The sequence below is a fragment of the Cyprinodon tularosa genome, unplaced genomic scaffold, assembly GCF_016077235.1.
Source record: "Cyprinodon tularosa strain WSP-4 unplaced genomic scaffold, ASM1607723v1 ctg233, whole genome shotgun sequence".
Taxonomy (NCBI): Eukaryota; Metazoa; Chordata; class Actinopteri; order Cyprinodontiformes; family Cyprinodontidae; genus Cyprinodon; species Cyprinodon tularosa.
In genome coordinates, this window is record NW_024038871.1 from 907,714 (window position 1) to 915,046 (window position 7,333).

Genomic DNA, 7,333 nt, shown 5'->3' on the forward strand with positions numbered 1-7,333 from the left:
TTGTAAGTAACAGAGTATTAAAAGAAGAAAAAAAATATATTCATCTCAAGTTGTTGAAAAATCATGTTTGGTACATTCAATAGTGTTGTCAAATGTTCTAAAATAGTTATTTTTTAGTTGATCAAAATCAGGTGGCTTCTAATCTTACTCAAAACTATCAGAATCTCTAAATTAGTACATGATGTAATTGGATGAAGGATGTGAATATCCCAATCTCACACTTTCAGTCTATAGAATCTCTAAAAAGAAGACCAGATTTAAAAGGTAGTTGTGCGTGCTTCTTTTGCAGGATACAGCAAAGGAAGAAGCACTTGCCTCATTGACAGTTGGGGTGCTGACCGTGGTCAGTGAAGATGCTCAGCAGCAGTGTCTAAATGCAGGGCACCTCCAGCCCATCTCCAGTGCCATCATACTTGATGGAAGTATCATAATGGACAATGTTAGAGACTTTCCCCATGCAGTGTGCCTCATGTTTGGGCTTATCCTCCTGAGTCCCAGCAATACATTTTTGTCCTCTGTGGAGGACATAGGTTTTTTGTTCATAACTCTGAAACCATATATGCCACTGTGTTAAATCCTGTTGGTCCTTAGAGAGGACATCCTGGGCTCTCCAATGATATGACATGTGTGGGGGTGGGGCTTTTTTAGAATTTTCTTCCTGATTCTTCAAAATGGCTGCCATCCCTGTGAGCACATTTTGTCGAAAGAAGAAAGGTAAGTATATTATTTTCTAATTATGAGCTTTGTGAGTTTAATATTCAGATTGCTTCTAGTAAATGAACATCTAAGGAATAGTTAGGTGAATTTTCAGAGCAGTTTAATTATTTGTTGGCATAAAACATAACCTGTTTATGTGTGTCCTCCATAGAGGGCATCAGGATTTGCTATTTATTTTTTAACCTGTTTTAATAGAAGTCAGCTCACTGAATGAGGCACAGAAAATCCTAAACAGGATTGCTGATGGAGACTCGGACATAGATTTGTCAGATGAGGAGGACCAAGGGGGACAGATTGATGGTGATTTTGAGGTCGGGAGTTCAGAGGATGAGGCATCAAGTGAGGAAGAGGAGAGTGAAGTTGAGGATGCAAGGGCCCGTCGCCCACTTTGGACAAAAACTAACACGTAGTTTACTGAGACAAGAGTAGATAAGCTTAGACAGATAAGAGTATTTTTTTTGGATGAACTATCACTTTTAGAGGACATAATTATTTAACATATTTGTCTGTCTCTTAAGATTCCTGCCTGTGCTGGAAGACTGGAAGAGGTTGTCTGTGTGGACTGGCCACCATCAAAATACTTTGAGCAGTACATTGACAACAAAGTTTTTGAGGACATGTCCTTTTGCACAAACCAGAGACAGATTCAGGTGTCAGGCTCAAGTCTGAATACAACACCTAAGGAGATTAAGACCTTCTTTGGAGTCTCGGTGTACATGGCATGCCTTGGTTACCCAACAATCAAAATGTATTGGGCCAAAAAAACAAGAGTGCCAAAAGTTGCCAATAGTCCATGACAAGGGATCGCTTTTTCAAGATCAGATGTTCTCTGAAAATCACTAATGATCTTGATGTAACTGAAGAGGAGAGGAAGCTAAATATGCTTTGGAGAGTCAGTCCACTTCTGAAGAAGGTGCAACAAGGCTGCCTAAACCTACCCAGGCCAGGAAATGTTTCCATTGATGAACAAATGATTCCCTTTACTGGTCGATGTCCAGTCCGTCAGTTCGTTCCTGGCAAGCCAAATCCAACCGGATTGAAGGTGTTTGTTCTCACTACTCCAACTGGAATTGTATTGGATTTTGAAGTGTACCAAGGAAAAAAAAGACCTTTGTCGGCAGAGACTCAGGACTTGGAATAGGAGCAAATGCAGTTCTTCGGTTGACTGAGTCCATTCCCAGGGGAACTCACCTGTACTTTGACAGGTATGATGAAAATGTCAACTGTGGTGCTGTTGATGATGATTCTCTGTAAACAAATGACACTTATTTAACTTTTATGTGTTTGTGTCTGTCTGTCTAGGTACTTCACCTCACCTGAAAAATAGACTCCCAAAGGATTGTAACATTACATCTGATAAAGAGTTGTTGAAACAAGGAAGAGGCTCCTTTGTGACAAGGAAGCATCCTGAGCTGGCTGTGACAAAATGGGTTGACAATAAACCTGTACTCATGGCATCTACAGTGCATGTAATAGAGCCCCAGGATACCCGGACCAGATAGTCACTGAAAGACAAAAGGCATGTTCAAGTGTCCAGACCTGCAGTGGTGGCAGAGTACAACACCAACATGGGTGGGGTTGATATGTGTGATAGAATGCTTAGCTTTTATAGAATGGCTAACCGCACAAGGAAGTGGACCGTACGCACAATCCTACACTTCTTCGATCTGACCATCACCAACTCCTAGTTACAGTATAAGGAAGACCGCCAAGCTTTGGCACGACCTATGAAGAAAACTCTCCAATACCATGACTTCAAACTGCTCTTAGGTGAGGAACTGATTGCCCAGGGGCAGTCAGGCCAACCAAATCAAATTGAATCTGATGCGGAAGTGAGATAAGGAAGTGAGAAAGTATGGAGCTGTCCATTTGCCACACATGATGGACAATCCTAATACTTCCAGGTGCAGAGGAGAAGGGTGCACTGGAAAAACCTACATAAAGTGCATCAAATGCAACATGTACCTCTGCATCTCAAAGAAGAAGAACTGCTTTATGGACTACCACAAACCAAAACAGAACTAACACACCTGATTAAACTACACTAATCAGCTTGCTTTTGATAAGTTGAATGAGGTGCCTGGAAATCTGAACCACTGGCTTAAATGATGTAGCCGTTTGAAATTTACAGCACTAAAGATTGTCAGAGTTCAGAGGTAAATGTATGCCTCGAAATGTGTTAATATTTGCCACAAGAGAGTCCCGATGTCCTCTCCAAAGGACATACTCTAAAAAATACTCTTTGAGATATTTTCAATTGTAGTGATGTTTTTTTCACTCCAAAGAGTCATGTAGTGTAAAAAAAAAAGAGATTCAAAAACTTTTTTTTTCTCTTGGTCTCAGGAGAAGAAGCACTCGCCTCAGAGACAGTTGGGGTGCTGACTGTGGTCAGTGAAGATGCTCAGCAGCAGTGTCTAAATGCAGGGCACCTCCAGCCCATCTCCAGTGCCATCATACTTGAGGGAAGTATCATCATAGACAACGTTAGAGACTTTCCCCATGCAGTGTGCCTCATGTTTGGGCTTATGTATGCTCTTCACTTAGAATACCCAAAATGCATGGCGAACACACTCAGATTTATTCAAGCAGTCATGGTTGGATTGGGAAGCAAAACACTCCCTCCAAAGCTGCTTAGTTTGAAAAACAAACTACTGGAGTAGGCAAGTTGATAATTCAATTCAATTCAGTTTATTTATATAGCGCCAAATTCACAACACATGTCATCTCAAGGCACTTTACAGTTCAACCAGATCATACAGTCATATTGATACAAAGTTTTCTATCTAAGGAAAACCAGTTGATTGCATTGACAAATAAAATCCCTCACACTAAGCATGCTTGTAGCGACAGTGGAGAGGAAAAACTCCCTTTTAACAGGAAGAAACCTCCAGAAGAACCAGGCTCAGTGTGAGCGGCCATCTGCCGAGGCCGACTGGGGTTCAAGGAGACAGAAGCAGAGATACAAAAAGCAGCTGTAAAAGGCGGCCCCGTCCAGGAAACACACAGCCAGCTCCCATGCCAGAGGACGAAGAGAGCACATCCACTCAGTCACGATCAGAGAAACAGGACCACACTGGAAAACAGGCCGATCTCCAACATCTATAAACAAGGGTGTTGATGGAAGCAGCACAGCTGATGTTTCTTTCCAGGATGACGTCACAGCCAAACAGGAACAGACGAGGCAAAGCTACTCTGAGGAAAAGCAGAGAGAGCAGAAGGTTAGAGATTGAACTAACAGATTCTGCAGAATAGGAGAACAGAGAGAGAATGAAGCAGAATGATGAAATGGGGGTCCCTATGTCCTCCAAAAGTCTAAGCCTATAGCAGCATAACTATAGAGATAGCTCAGGATAACCTGAGCCACCCTAACTATAAGCTTTATCAAAAATGAAAGTTTTAAGCCTAGCCTTAAAAGTAGACAGGGTGTCTGCCTCACGGACTAAAACTGGTAGTTGGTTCCACAGGAGAGGAGCCTGATAACTAAAAGATCTGAAATTCTAGGAACCACTAGTAAACCTGCAGATTGAGAGCGAAGTGCTCTGTTAGGAACATAAGGAACAATCAGATCTCTGATATAAGATGGAGCTTGGCCATTTAAGGCTTTATATGTGAGAAGGAGGATTTTAAATTCTATTCTTGATTTAACAGGAAGCCAATGAAGAGAAGCCAGGATAGGAGAGATATGATCTCTCTTTTTTATTTTCATTAGAACTCTGGCTGCAGCATTTTGGATCAGCTGAAGGCTTTTAACTACAGTTTGTGGACTTCCTGATAGTAAAGAATTACAATAGTCCAGCCTTGAAGTAACAAATGCATGGACTAGTTTCTCAGCATCACCCCTGGACAGGATATTTCTAATTTTTGCAATGTTCCTCAGATGAAAGAAGGAAATTCTAGAAACCTCTTTGATATGGGATTTAAATGACAGGTCCTGATCAAAAATAACACCAAGATTTTTTACTTTATTATCTGAAATCAGTTTAATCCCATCCAAATGAAGTGACTGGCTAATCAGTTTCTTTTTCAGAGACTCTGGTCCAAAGACTATAACTTCTGTTTTGTCTGCATTCAGAAGCAGAAAGTTAAGATCCATCCAGGTTTTTATGTCTTCAAGACATGCCTGTAATCTATGTAATGGGTTAGCTAAGAGTGCAAAGACCTATTCCCCTCTTCAAAATAGTCCTGGATGTCCCAGAATTACCTGCATGAAAGAAAATGGACTTAAATGTACCCAAACCCATTTGGTGTGAGCAACTTAACAAAAGATTATATTTCACTCATCACATCAAGGACTCTTATTTTAAGAGGGGAAGAACAGGAAATGTTTGTTGTTAACGAGCATTTGTCATGTATCAGGTTGTTACGCCGGTGTAGACACCCCCAAAAAAACAGTTACAGCACTAAAGATGGTTAGTTAAGAAAGATTTTCTGAAAGGGTTTAGTTCCCAATAATGATATTCTCTCATGATTATTTCAGGAACAATTTTTTTTTAATATGTTGTCCATTTTTGTTGAGAGGTTATTTCTTTTATACTTTTCTTTTATAAAACTGGAATGTGTTCCCAGGTTAGTAACAACTTCCAACTGTTTTAGCTAATGTTAAGTTTTTGAAAATGCTGTGGAGATTCAAAACTGTTGTATTCGGTTAAGAAGTAGTTTTCTTTCTTGCACCCTTGAACCAAATGATTACACATTTACATGTTTACACATGTTTACATCTGTTGCGGCAAATCACACCTGGATTATATTTTGATGAATAAAAATGCATAAAAGAATGTTAAGTAGGTTTGCAACCAAACTATTGTTGGTTCACTTTTATATTGAGCATTAACAAAATGCTCTTCATTATGTCGAGAGCCAATGTCTCATGTTAAATGCATTGTTAAGCATGTTCAAATGAATTTGAACACAACTGAGTTAATCCATTAAGTGTTTTCCTCCATTGTGTTTTTTAAAAATGAAATTGCATGTGCTGTTGGAATTCTTCATGGTCCAGACACTTGTCGCACAGAGCCTGGGATACCTTTTTGAACCTGACTAAACAAGCTGAACTTCTTCAGATGGAGTTGGAACAGGCAGAGAAAGGATAGAGATGATCTAAGCTGAGGTTGGACCCACAGCTGTAGTTGTGAGAGAGTTGTGGATCCAACTTCAACTTAGAGCATCTCTCTCTGCCCATTCTGAGAGAGAAAAACGTGCTAAGCCATTGCGAGGTCAGGCTTTTTTGTGGACAGTGGTTTTGTGATGTAAATGTTTCACTCCACTTATTTTTTGAGAAGCAATATGCTTTATTTTTATGACCTCAGCCAGCTAAACTAGCTTCATTAACACCAAAATCAGCCCCATGTGTTTCCTTTTTACAATAATCCTTCCCCTGCTCTTTGAGTGCAATGGCTAAGTGTGGTTCACAAAGTTAGATTACAAAAGGTTGACCTGAATATTATGGGTGAACAACAGTAAAGTGAATTAAGCTATCACTTCAGTTCTGAAAAGTCACAGCTGCTGTAATCTAATTCATTAAAGTTAAACTGAGTACTCCTTCAAAATAAACAAGTTACTCTAATCAATTTAAGATAATTTGAGAACTATAAACTCCAAATAATTCAGTTATAATCCAGTTATTTAAGATAATTTAAGTACTTAAAATAAACAAGTTACTATAAACTAATCATATAAGATAATTTGAGTACTGCAAACTCACAGTAATTAAATAAATTCAATGTAAATGATCTAAGTCGACTTTAATAAAATTTTCACTGAGCATTTACATTTTTACCTTTTTATCTTAACCTAAAACCCTTTTTTTTCTTTTTTTTTTTACTTAATTTACAGTAGGTAATATCTCATTCAAGGACTAAACTAATTGGTCAAATGTCAAAAAAAGATGTACAGCCATGTAGCAGCATCTTTGCTGAATGGCTGGATATAGATCTTGTGCTTCTAGACCTCAATGATGGACGGGGGGACTCCATTTGTAAGGGGTGTGCAAGTGATCAAACCAGCCATATAAAGGGTTAAAACAGATGTAATATGTATTCTTTAATCTTAATATATTTTTTATATCTAACTGACTAATTAATAAATCTAAAAATATTTTTTAAATAGGCTTATTACCTTTTTAACTTAAAGGAGAAGTTCGGTTTTTTACACTTTAAGCCCATTTTCTGTAGTGTCCAGGATGAAATCGAATGATCGACACCAAAAGTTTGACAATTGCTCCTGTCTCTGCTTTTGGCTCATTTAGAATCACCCCCTGGCTGCTTTAGAATGGCTTGCATAGAGCATGTCCGATAATGTCCTTAAAACAACCTTAAACGTTCTTTTTTTAAAATATGCTACTCACCGGGTCGTCAGCGCTGTTCAATGACGTTCCAAAAAAAGTTTCGTGAAGAAAAAATGTTCCTGTAGTGTTTTATTTAGCATTTTGTAAATCCCATTGAGTTCTGTTGGAATAGTCAATATTCCGCTGCCACCGGAAACGGAAATGGGGCCTGTTTACACAGTTGTAGTCTTTTCGCTTCACTCTGTGTACTCCGACGTCGAGAATCAAGAATCCACCTTTCGTATTCCATTTTCAGAGTTTTTTAAAGTGTTTAACAGAGACGTTAGCACCTCG

The 7,333-nt window shown here is 39.0% G+C and overlaps 1 long non-coding RNA gene across 1 annotated transcript; it reads left to right on the forward strand.

Moving 5' to 3' along the window:
* The first annotated feature begins 334 nt into the window (after window positions 1–334).
* Window positions 335–3,383, forward strand: LOC119784790. Its single transcript, XR_005280977.1, has 3 exons — window positions 335–714; window positions 1,236–1,922; window positions 2,020–3,383. It is a non-coding gene; the product is annotated as an uncharacterized LOC119784790 (long non-coding RNA).
* The last annotated feature ends 3,950 nt before the right edge of the window (window positions 3,384–7,333 follow it).